The sequence below is a fragment of the Lactuca virosa genome, chromosome 3 (genome assembly GCF_052849685.1).
Source record: "Lactuca virosa cultivar CGN04683 chromosome 3, Lactuca_virosa_CGN04683_v6, whole genome shotgun sequence".
In the NCBI taxonomy this organism is placed as follows: domain Eukaryota; kingdom Viridiplantae; phylum Streptophyta; class Magnoliopsida; order Asterales; family Asteraceae; genus Lactuca; species Lactuca virosa.
The window spans coordinates 142,177,949-142,191,123 of NC_136428.1; positions in this window are offsets into that span (position 1 = coordinate 142,177,949).

Sequence of the window (13,175 nt, forward strand, 5' to 3'; positions counted from 1 at the left end):
TTGCAGGTCAAGCACCGCTCAACATACCATGCTACATCCCGCTTCATGCAGGGCCACCAATAGTCTAGACGAAGTTCTCTATACATCTTCGTTGCCCCGGGATGAATGGAGAATCGGGATTTGTGCGCCTCCTCCATCAGAACCTGACGCACACCCCCGTGATACGGTACCCACACCCTACGGTGTAGTGTCAATAACCCTCGACTATCATAGTCGAAGGAGGAAACCTGTCCCACAATGCGCTCGCTCTTCCGATGTTCCTCCTTCATAGCCTCCTGCTGAGCCTCCCGGATCCGCTCTAAAAGCGGAGTCACCACTGTCATCCTCAGACAGATATCCCTGATCGGTGCCGCCTTGCGGCTAAGCGCATCGGCCACCACGTTGGCCTTTCCCGAATGGTAAAGGATCTCGCAGTCGTAATCCTTTACCACGTCCAACCACCGACGCTGCCTCATGTTCAGATTCGGCTGATCCATGAGGTACCTCAAGCTCTTGTGGTCCGTGTAAATCGTACATCGAACCCCATAGAGGTAATGTCGCCATATCTTGAGGGCGAACACAACAGCCCCCAACTCCAAATCATGCGTCGGGTAGTTCGCCTCGTGAGGCTTCAGCTGCCTCGACGCGTAGGCGATGACATGCCCTCTCTGCATCAATACTGCGCCCAAACCTGAGATGGACGCATCGCAGTACACAACAAAATCCTCCATGCCCTCTGGCAGGGCTAAGATTGGCGCCTCGCACAATCTCTGCCTCAGTGTCTCGAACGCTGCCTGCTGCCCAGGCCCCCAACGAAAGACCACAGCCTTCCTCGTTAGCCTGGTCAGGGGTAATGCTATCTTGGAGAAATCCTGGATGAATCTCCGATAGTAGCCAACTAATCCCAGGAAACTCCGAATCTCAGATGGAGACTTCGGAACCTCCCATCTCATCACGGCCTCTACCTTGGCCGGATCTACCGAAATCCCGTTCTGGTTGACAAGGTGCCCAAGAAACTGCACCTCACGCAACCAGAAATCACACTTGGAGAACTTGGCGTACAAGTTCTCCCTCCTCAAGGTCTCTAGAACCTCTCGCAGATGCTCCTCATGCTCCTCCTGCGTCTTGGAGTAAACCAAGATATCATCAATAAACACTATCACAGACCGGTCTAACATCGATCTGCACACGCGGTTCATGAGGTCCATGAATGTGGCAGGAGCATTGGTGAGCCCGAAAGGCATCACCACAAACTCATAGTGGCCATAACGCGTCCGAAACGCCGTCTTCTGCACATCCTCCTCCCTAACCCTCATCTGATGATACCCTGAACGCAAATCTATCTTGGAGAACCAAGATGCTCCCTGAAGCTGGTCAAAGAGGTCGTCAATCCTCGGGAGTGGGTAACGGTTCTTCACCGTTACCTTGTTCAGCTCCCTATAGTCTATACACATACGATGCGACCCATCCTTCTTCTTCACAAACAGAATCGGGGCTCCCCAGGGTGAACTGCTCGGTCGAATGAAACCCTTGTCTAACAACTCCTGAAGCTGTGTAGACAACTCCTGCATCTCAGGAGGAGCCAACCGATACGGTACCTTGGCTATCGGAGCCGCACCAGGGACTAGGTCGATCCTGAACTCCACCTGTTGCTCCGGAGGTATCCCTGGCAACTCCTCGGGGAATACATCCGTGAATTCTCGTACTACGGGCACATCGCCCACCGTCGCCCTACCCGCCTCCTGGGTATCCATAACATACGCGACATAACCTGCGCAACCCTGCTGAAGGTAACGCCTAGCTCTCGCTGCTGAACATAAGGCCGGTCCTCGCTGTGGCCTCTCGCCCTGAATCACCAGCTCTCCCCCACTTGGGGTCCTGATCCACACCAACTGCTGCGCGCAGTCGATCACTGCCCCATTAGGGCTGAGCCAATCCATGCCTATAATCACCTTGTTCCCACGTAATGGAATGGGAACCAAGTCTACCAAGTAGCGCTCCTCAAATAACCTCAACACACAATCTCGGAAGACCTCAGATGCTCGCACTGATCGGTCGTCCGCAATCTCGACCTCTAGAGGGCAATCCAACATACCCGAAGACTCAGAAAACTTCTTGCTAAGCGCAAGAGAAACGAATGATCGGGTAGCGCCCGAATCAAACAGTACCTGTACTGGGATACCGTTCACATGGAACGATCCTAAACAGAGCACATATCAATAACATAAACGTCATAAAAATAAACCAGAGGGAAAGAATCATACCCGTCACTACATCGGGTGCAGCGCGTGCCTCCTCGGTAATCAGCTGAAATGCCCGACTCCTCACCACTGGAGCCTCTGCCTTGCCCTGCCGGCCATCGGTAATCCGCAGGGTCGCTGGAGCTGGCGCCTTTACTGGCGCTGCTGCTGTCAACTGGGGGCAATTGGCCTTCTTGTGGCCCCTCTGGTTGCAGTGGAAACACAGCAACTCTGACGTCTGTAACACAGGTGCAGGGGCGGTACAATCCCTGCTGAAGTGCCCTAACTTGCCGCACTTGTAGCAGCCTGACGATCCCAACTTGCACGCTCCCTCGTGCGTCTTGCCGCATTTCCTGCAGCGGCCCCGTCCCTGTTGGCCTTTCGGCCCCGCATCTGGTCCCTTGGGCTTCTTCCCCGAAGCCCCCATAACATGCCCCTCTTCCGCCTTTCTCTTCCGAATGTGCTCCAGGTCTATCTCCCTCTCCCTTGCCCTAGCAACCATAGAGTCCAGGGTAGGGCAAGCTGAAAAACTGACATGCTCCCGAATGTCAGCTCGTAGCATGTCATGATAGCGGGTCCTCCTCATATCCTCATCACCCGCGTACTGGGGCACCAGTAACGCTCTCTCCCAGAACTTGGCGGTGATCTCCGCCACAGTCTCCGTCGTCTGTCTCATATCTAGGAACTCCCTGGCCAGCTGTTGAAGCTCGACAGCCGGCGCAAACTCTGCCCTGAACCTGGTCACGAAGTCCGACCAGGTCATAGCCTCGACAGCCGAGGCTCCCAACGAGTCACCAACGGATTCCCACCAATCCCTAGCTCGATCTCTCAAACATCCTGCTGCAAATCTCACCTTCGACCCCTCGGGGCAGAAGCTAGTCAACTGTGCAGACTCAATGTCTACAATCCATCGCCTGGCAGCTATGGGGTCCTTCGCCCCGTGAAAATCCGGCGCACCACTGCCCCGGAAGTCCTTGAAGGACAGTGTGCGAGATCCTGACTGGCCAGATGCCATGTCGCTCCTGAATGCCCTGAGGCGATCCTCCATCAACTCCACTATCCCTTCCTTGATCGACCCGAGGATAATGGGAGTCGAATCAAGGATGCCTCTGGTGATCTCTGACGCGATGAACTCGCGTAGCCTCTCGTCTATTGGCTCGGAACCTGATCCCGAACCCGATCCCTCTCCTGAACTGCCAACTGCTGGCCTCGAGCGTAGTACCACCATTCTGCAATACATAATGACAACTGTCAGTGGTACTGATACATCTAAAGGGATCACGTCTACTGCAAGGTTCCTAGTCTCGCCTCAGCCTCCCTTAATTCAAGTACGGATCCTCTGCTTTCAGTAGTACGGGCCCATACTACCTTCCACATCTATCCGTACTTTCCTCAAGAACTGCCTCGACTCCACCAAGTCCCTACTACTACTGTTGATCTCATGCTAATCTCATCCTAGGCTCGCCCTAAGAAGTCGCCAACCCACTCTCCGCCCTCAGCTGCATAAGAACTCCCTGCTTTCTTCCCCTAACTAGCTTGCGAATACCATTACATATTACTCAGACTAGATAATTCTTCGAATGAGGGATCCTACCCTACAACGGTTGGACTCAAACAAGAGCTGCGAAATAGGGCTAGACCCAACCCTCTGAAATTATTTAGTCCTTGCAATATGTATATTAACATATTCGTTTACTAGTTAGTGAAAGACAACTAGAACTCCTAAAAGCACATAGCAAGCAGCATTCGGACATTGAGTACACATAATCAAGTATGTACTACTCTGGCTATCATATCGACTGATCTGTACTAGCATACACTGCTAAGCTCATACTATCAGGCATAACCTAAACAGGCTATCCTACTACTGTCTACTCGGTACTAGCATGCAATTCTCATAAAGCTGGAACACATAAAGCAGGCACATAAGGCATCATTCCTAGATCCTTAGTCCTATTCTAGCATGCTGTTCTACTGAAACTGAAACTGATAATCATAACATAAACTTGTATGGGTACTTTGGGGAAAACTTACTTGAGCTCGGCCGGTCGCGCACATCACACACCTCGTTCTTTCTCGAAACTCTTTTACCCAGTCTTTAGAAAATCGTTTCTTTATAAAAATCTTTTAATCCCTCGATTTGAGTCCAGACATCCCCCGAAGGTGTGTCCGAATCCCTCAAACCAGGGCTCTGATACCAACTTGTAACATCCCAAAATACGAGCCAAAAAAATTTCATTTTTGAAACATATACTTAGCAAACATTAGAAATAAAACATTCACTGATCATATCATTTCATAAAAATGTCGTCCGGAAACCATTTTATAAAAACATAATAATGTCAGAGTACAAATCCCAGAATAACTCATGATGCGGAAATCAATGTGTGTGTATGAAGTGCCGCTACCGCGCCAGCTCTTTCTCCTTCGACGAAGAGATACCTGAAAACAAAACTATAAACTATAAGCACAAAGCTTAGTGAGTTCCCCCATCATACCACCTACCATACAGTTACATAACATACATATATTGTCCGGCATATCTGGGTGCCCGACCTACCCCTTCGGTCCTCCCGACCGGATACTGTCTAGCATATCTGGGAGCTGGCCTCCCCTTCGGTCCTCTCAACCAGGTTTTGACTAGCATATCTGGGTGCTGGTCTCCCCTTCGGTCCTCTCGACCGAGTACTGTCTAACATATCTGGGAGCTGGCCTCCCCTTCGGTCCTCTCGACCGGGTACTGACCAGCATATCTGGGTGCTGGTCTCCCCTTCGGTCCTCTCGATCGGGTACTGGGGACTATTTCACCCCTTACTACTACCACATAACACATTTATCACATAATCTATCTAGCATGGCTGGGCACGACCGCCCCTTCGACCCTATTGGCCGGTAATCTGGGGACTATCTCCCCCTACAGTCACTAGTACATAGCATCATGTCATTTTATCACATAAACATATCACAGGTAGTAACAACCCTAGATGAATATCACAGAGACAATCATCTATCATGCAACTCCTACTGGTGGGCCGACATTGTGGCCGTAGACCCACCGCTACTGGAAGGTAACTCACCTCAAAGTGGCTGCTAATCTGCGTGGGAACTGACTGACTTCTGCTGCTGCTGCTCCGGAAATCCTCCGGCTATAATTCCCACAAAAACACTCAGTCAAATACTGCTAACCGCCCTCAGGGTAAAATGACCATTTACCCCTAACTAAACCAAGAGTCAAAATCAAAGTCAACTTCCAGTTGACCCGACTCGCTGAGTTGGCTTGCCAACTCGCCGAGTCCCTATCCACTCGATTGACCATAATCTCGTCTCTACTCGTCGAGTTAGGCATTGACTCGACGAGTTCCCTTCTAAACCGATGACCACTAGTCCTTCATCCTACTCGCCGAGTTGTATGAAAAACTCGCCGAGTCTGTTCTTGAGGCTCGCCGAGTCAGGGCATTGACTCGCCGAGTTCCTCCATGAGTGAGTCTGGCTTCCTACTCACTGAGTCACCCCCCCATGACTCACGACTCCACTCAGCAACACGAAAAGGGGAAAACTCGAGGACTCGCGACTCGACTCGCCGAGTCCGATGAACGACTCGCCGAGTCGGCCACATGCCACTAATATATACTCGATTTTGCTTGGATCCAGCTCATTCCATACGTAGATCTAGGTTCCTAGGGCTTGATTAACACGTAAAGTTTCCAACTTTACGTGTAAATAAACACCAATGAAGGTTTTAGGGCTCAAAATGCACTAAAAGAGTAGATCTAGGGCTTTCATGCAATATGGCTTCATAAAGGTAGTGGATCCGAGCTCCTAGAGCTCAATCATGCCTAGATCTAAAGGTTGATCGACTTATCACAGACCCTAGTTCATACCCAAGCTTGGAAATGGCTCAAGAAGGACTTTAATGGAGCTCTAAGGGACTATAAGCATGAGAACAGAGGGAAACTGAGTTATACCTCAAGGAAATCTCTGAAATAACACCAAGATGCCTGGCCTCCTTCCTCTCCTCTTGATCTACTCTCCTTTCTCTCTCAAAGTCTTCAAGAAATCACACCAAGCACTTCAATTTCACAAGGAACGATGTTAGAACGATATAGGGGGCTCTGAGGGTGAATGGGGGCGAGCTTGGGGCGCATAAGGTTGGTTTAAATAGGGTGCAAACCCTTGGAATTAGGGTTTCACCAGACAGCGGGGACTCGCCGAGTCCAAAATATGGACTCGCCGAGTCGCCAACTTAAACGTGTTCCATGTCCCGGCTCTACTCGGCGAGTCGGGCCTACAACTCGCCGAGTCCAAGGCTAAAAATGCAAAATACTTAGATAAATTTACATACCAGGAACCAGGTGCTACAAATACATACACCATAAAAATCTAAGTGTCATAAGGTTTCTCTCCGATTCATGAAAATGATGGTGAGGAAACGCTTTCACTAAGTAGATTTTAAGTAGATAAAAATTGTGACATTTGCATTCTCAAAGTCATTAGTGGAGCGCGTGTGGTTAACCGGCACACTAACATGCACTTGTGAGAATGGCAAAAGGTCTAAACATTATGATTGCGGCATCCCCCTTCATAATTGTTTAGACACACATGTGAGCTATCTAAGGAAAGGTGTATGATTTTGATAAAGTCTTACCAAAGCAATATAGTATCAGAAATCAAAACTTTGGTAAGAAAGTCAATAAAGTATTGATTTCTAGAAGTCCAGTTGATTTCTGGGTACATGTCAAAGCTAGTGGGAGCATAAAGTGTTATGCTAGTTAAATTAATAGTCATCATGTTAGTAGGAGCATGATTATTATGGTAATTGTTGCAAGTTAGCAATGTTAATTATAGAAAATAAAAGAGTCAATTCGCTTTGAAAAGTGGTTTTGCTATAATTAAGGGAGATGATTTTATACGTCATTCCAATTCTAAAAGCTTAGATTGATTTTATACTTCATTCCAATTCTAAAAGCTTAGATTGAGATTTTAATCAACTTTAGTCAAGGACATACATGAATGTTATGTTGGAATGGTTCAACATAAGGAAAATCTGTATAGGTTGCATTCTCAAATTCGAATATCATTACGACATCCCTCTTCATAGTTCGAATTGTGAGAACATGGAAAATAAAATGGAAAATAAAAATATTTAAGCAAAAGACTGCTAAAGTATCATGTCTTTATGTAAGTCGTGTCCCATATGCTTCGGGTATAGGATCGATTACATGTGCTATGATATTCATCCATTCTAAATTTTTCAAATGCCTGGGGCATTAAGAGGGAAAAGGATTAGAACTGGATATGACTAAAATGATTAGGCAATTGTCGAGGACAATCTAAAAGTTTACCAAAGAGTGGTTGCTCAGGGACAGTTTGAAGTATAGTGTTAAACTTTGGAAAGGGCCATATTGACATACTCTGAAAAGAGGCAACTCTTGTTCACAAGTGATAGTCGAAATGGGCATATGGAAATGTTTCCATAGGTGGAAGTTATCCTTTAAATCTGTGTAAGACTAGAAAACTTAATGCAAGAAGGATATTCCAAGGAATGTACTTTGAATGTGAGACTTCGTTTCCTTGGAATTGATCTCCATTGGAATACTTTGTAATGTTTGTTGCCAAGTCTTTGTGACTTGGTCATAGTCATTACAAGGGGATCATTGCATATAAGTTTAGAATCTAACAGATAACAGTAAATGGAAAGAGTTTGGTATTCTTACATTTACAATAAGGATTGAGATTGTGAAATGAGCATCATTGAAATATTGTCAATCGATCTGTTTCACAAACTAAGGATCATTAGACAAACATAGTGTGCATACTTGGAGCATGGCATGACTATTCTTTTAATTCAAGTATTAAGTTGATAAATCGAAACATTATACAATGAATAATGAGTAATCAATATGGTGCTTAGATAAAAAGTGTTTTATTTACTCTCAAAGTTTTGGGGCCATATAGGATATGTATTATTCTTGTGTTTCACTTTGCATGTTTTGACTTCCCGAATAACTAGATTATTCAAACCATCCACAATCAATCATACTTGGGAAGTAGGTATTGAGGCAAGACTGTCATGAATGGGTCTATAGTATGCCTAGGTAACCTAGACATAGCTGCAGTATTCAGGAGTGCTCATGGAATAATATTCGAGTATTGGATTCAACCCACGCTCATTTGAATCACTTCATGGATATTATCACGAATGAATCATGAGACGATAATATCTTATATTCTTCAAACCTAGAGATATGAGTTGTTGACTATGAGTTGGTTATACATTGATTGCACAAAAACGCATTGGTAACTCGATGTTATAAAACATGCCTTTGTGTATGATTCAACAAGTAGTTAGTACAAGCATATGAGTCAAAGTTTATCCATTCCTTTTACCCTTAAAGGGATAAAAGCGATATCTGTGGGCCCCTTGATAATTTAGTGATGACACCCCAAAGTACTTGGCTAAGCCAAAACTGATTTAATTTGTTCAATTAGTCGGTCGTCATAAATCGGAAATCGGGAAACAACAAATGGACAGAGAGAATGATTATAATCCATGTCTCAGTCCATATGATATCTAGAATGGAGGAATATGTGATCATTTATCTAATGGACACGTCATTGATTTGTCCAGAGTTCTAGTCGGTTTATGAAGTCATACTTGCAATAATAGTTATTAGATTTATCCAAGTGGGAGACTGTTGGATTAGTGTCTAAGTACATAACTATAATTGGTATATACTTGACCCGACCTGGCATGGTCCATTTGGGTTGCATGGCATCGGTACATTTGGATAGACCTTTTGTGAGAAGAGGATATTTGTGACATATTAATAAATTATAAGTTCTAATATATTAATATGAAATCATATTATTTAATTAGTATTGATTAATAATTAATTTGGAATTAATTTAGTGAACAAAAGAGACTAATTAAATATATGGGGATTGTTTGTGTAAATCATTCATTCTTATATATGTGGGCTTATGATCCATGATTCCTTATGTTAGGTTTAACCCATGTGGTGACCCATGGATACTCCATGGAGGTTAAATCCCATGGAGCACAAGGAATGGGTAAAGTCATGGGTTACATGGTGTAACCATAATGTGCACACTATATAAAGACCCCATTGGTTGGTGAAATCGGCACTAGTGCATACACAAGAGGGCAAGCCGATTTCTAGGCTCTTGATATTTGCATGTATAATAGAGAAAACATTTGAAGTGTCACACTTGGGGCACTAGGCTCTTGAGCTCCATGGAATCAAGCTATAACAAAGAGGTCTGTAATTCTACTAGATTTTATATTACATGTACTTTATATTATGCTAGTTAGAACAATACCTTGGAAAATATGATATTTGCATGTATAATAGAGAAAACATAGATCCAAGGTATTTAGGGTTGCATGTATACCTTAGGAGTGTTAGAATGCTTAAAACCCAATAGTAGTTCCTGCATATCCTGTTGGAAATCATAAAACGGGCAATTCTTCACCTGTGAGGGGTTCTCCAGTCAGTCAAATCTCGAGGCGATTTGAAATGCTGGTGGCAATGTGGAAGCTTCTAAAGTCAACACAACCATCAATCAAGGTAAACAACCGAAGTATTCTACTCCTGAGAAGGCAATTGTCACACCACTCGGAGTGTCGACTACCTAATCAATTTTTGAGGAGGTTCGCACTTCAGACATCACTGCGGACATATCTAATATGGACGCAAATGTCAATAAGGGTGAAGGAGTATAGAACAAAGAATTCCAAGGTAATCCTTCTCTTATTGTCTCTTCTACTTTCAAGACATTTGGTATTGATACCATAGTATCTTTACCACCTTTTCATATTCCTACTTCAACCAAAATACCTTCATTAACCCACTCATCTACCTTCGAAAATATCATGCAATAACTCATTACTTCCTTATTCCCATCCCAATCCACGAAAACTCCAAAAGCAGTTAACGATGATGAAATTGCTGATGGTGAGTTCATGGGTTCGTTTGCTGAAACAGAGTTCGATTCTGAAGAAGAAAACTTTCGTGATCACATGTTGATGTCCGGGAAGCAATTTAAGATTATGAATAGGAAACTTAATTCATTGTTACAATCACAAGCAGATGCAGGGGTAAACATTCGGTGTCTGGAATAGAGGTGGATGTGATGCTGAAAGCTCAAGAGCATCGTATTCATGATAAACTTGATCAGCTGGACAAGAACAATGAGTCAAAGGTCAAAGCTCAATCTGAGTCCTTTAATGGAGCACATAAAGAGTTGAAGGTGGTTGCGAAGGAAAGGCATGTCCTTTTTGTTAAAGATGTCAAGATTGTTCGAGAAGATGTGAATAGAAAAATCGAAGAGTTATGAGCTGATATGGAAAAGGACATTGCTGAGTTGACTCACAATTATTCTTCTCTTCTCACAAAGGTTGATATAATTGCTGACGCAGTAACGAAAATGGTTCAATGGTATAACTCCATGGCTCCGAAACATGATCAGAAGGTTGAGGTGGATGCTAGAAGCTTTGGGAATGTTGATAATTTGTTGGGTGAATTAAAGGATCTCATGTCAAAGTCTGAATTTTGATGTCTTCATTACTCACTCCTGAGCTTTTCACTCAGAGGTTTCGTTTAACGAATTGGCTCCACTTGCGAAGTTTGCAAATTTCATGCCAACGGATGCCCCACCTATTGTCACAGGGGTGCAAGGTGGAGAAAGGAGGAATGTTGGCATAAGTAAAGACGAAGGAGGTTCTGGAAATACAGGTGGTGATGCGAAAGTAGTTAGAAAAGTATTAACTACTCAAATTCCGAATTCTATACCAAAAACTTCCAATGTAACAACATCAACAACAACAACAACAACAAAGCCTTTGACATAAGGAATTGTAATTGGAGATTCAAGTTCTTCGAAACCCAAGCCTACTGAAGCTGATAAAGGGAAAGGAAAAAGGTGTAAGTGTTGAGCTTTCGAAAGAGGAGAAGAAATCTGCTTTAGAACAAGAGATGGAGAAACAAAAGAAAATCCAGAGTATTCTTCGTCAAAAAGCAAATGACCCTCGTGGTTTTAATAAAGGTGATCCTACAAAGCTTTATTCTTATGAGAATATCGAAGCTTTAACTATTACATGAGAGATGAATGACTTTGAATAGGCTCCTAAGAAAAGCCTCGACACAGAGAACACAAATTTGAATAAGTTGGGCTTTCCTGTCAACAAGATGATGTTCTTGGATGAGCAGTTTGAGATTGCTGATAAGTACAAAGACAAAGTTGAATTTAATCGTTTGAAGTTTCAATTCCATTCTATTCTTGGAAAAAGGGAGGAGGAGATATGGTCTCTAGTCAAGATAGTTCGTGTTCTCGGCATATCTAAAGATGTTCTATTCGAGGGTATGTTGCAGGATTATCGATATCATTAAGTCCGAGCCAACAACGTTGCATTTGACTTCTCGGTTGCAGAATTCCCTTTAATGAATCTTCATGATTTGTTAGTTGTCGCGAAGATTATGAAGAGTGTTGATATTTGAAAGCTACAAGTGACGAACAAAGAAGATTTTATGAATGGTTTTGCTCACAGGAAGGTGTTGATAGATGGATACTATGGTGATTTGGCATTAACTGATGTCGAAATGGTAAAAGCATTGGGCAAAGAGATCACAGTTCCTCAAACTATGCTAATGAGTAAGGTTAGTTTGAATTTTTTTTTAAGATGGAGAGATTTGCTTGAAACCTCTAGGAATTGTGTTTGTTGGCAAAACAAGAAGGGCAACAACTCAAAATTTCTATTTCAAGTGTGTGATGTTGAAAGGTATATCACACCTCATTACACAAATCTCATAGTTCGAATGAACAGCTGTACCAAGAACAACGAAAAGGAAAAGGCTGAAATTCAAAAGGTGGTCAATTGGTATGCTGAAATTCGAAGAGTTATTCACCAAGCTGCTAAGATGTTGATGACCTGATTTGTCACTTCTCACAAAGAAGGAGAATGTAGATGTTGAATATTGTTGTGAGGTGTCGAAGGTCATGGAGTTTCAATATGTTGTTATTTTAATATAAGGGCACTTTATGTATCGAAGTTTTCAGTGTTCAGTCCCTTATATTTTTTGTGTGCTTTCATGATCCCTATAAATAGGGATGTGTACTAAAGATAGATAAGAACTTTCGTGATTTTGTCTAAATACTCTATGTACTTCTAAAAGCATAATTGATCCGAACACACTTTATTTAGATCTCGTGTTCATCATTCTTAGTTTACTCTGATCTAGTAATTCATACTCGATTTCATTACAACTAAACTGAAAGAAATGTTTTAATTTCTGACAACAAACGTCTCAATGCTAAAATAGATGCTTTGGATAATTCCATTGAAATTCTTGAAGCAAATGAACGGATGACTCACAATTTTATTCATCCTTGGTCAAAAGCTCCTGGTCTTGGAAGCTAGTTTCCGAAACCAATTGCTCGTCCCTTGAAGGAGTTGCAAAACCTAACTTTTATGGGAGACATTCCGAACCGCAAACATTCGGACACCCCTGTCTCGCCATTTTCACCCCTTCCGGAGACTTCTAACCAATTTGCATCATTAATTCTTTAGTTTCAGCCTATAGTTGTCAAGTGTCCCGATTCCACACATCTTTCGCCTCTGATAAACATGGACCTAAATCGGAACTCGGAATCCCACTCTAGTATTCCAAACACTATCGTTCAAGTTCCGATCCACAGCCCTCCTAACAACTATGTTCTGGAGGAAATCATTCCGGAGACATTTGAACCTGATACCTCTGAATTTGTTTGGGCATCCTTAGATAGCGACACTGATAATTCGTCAAATTCATGTGATTTTGACCCACAAGTGATTTCCAAAACAAATCGTGTGCCAATCAAGCATGTGTTTAACAATCCTTCTGTAGGTCAAACTTCCAAATTCTCTTTTCATTCCCAAAAGAAACCCATGTTGAATAG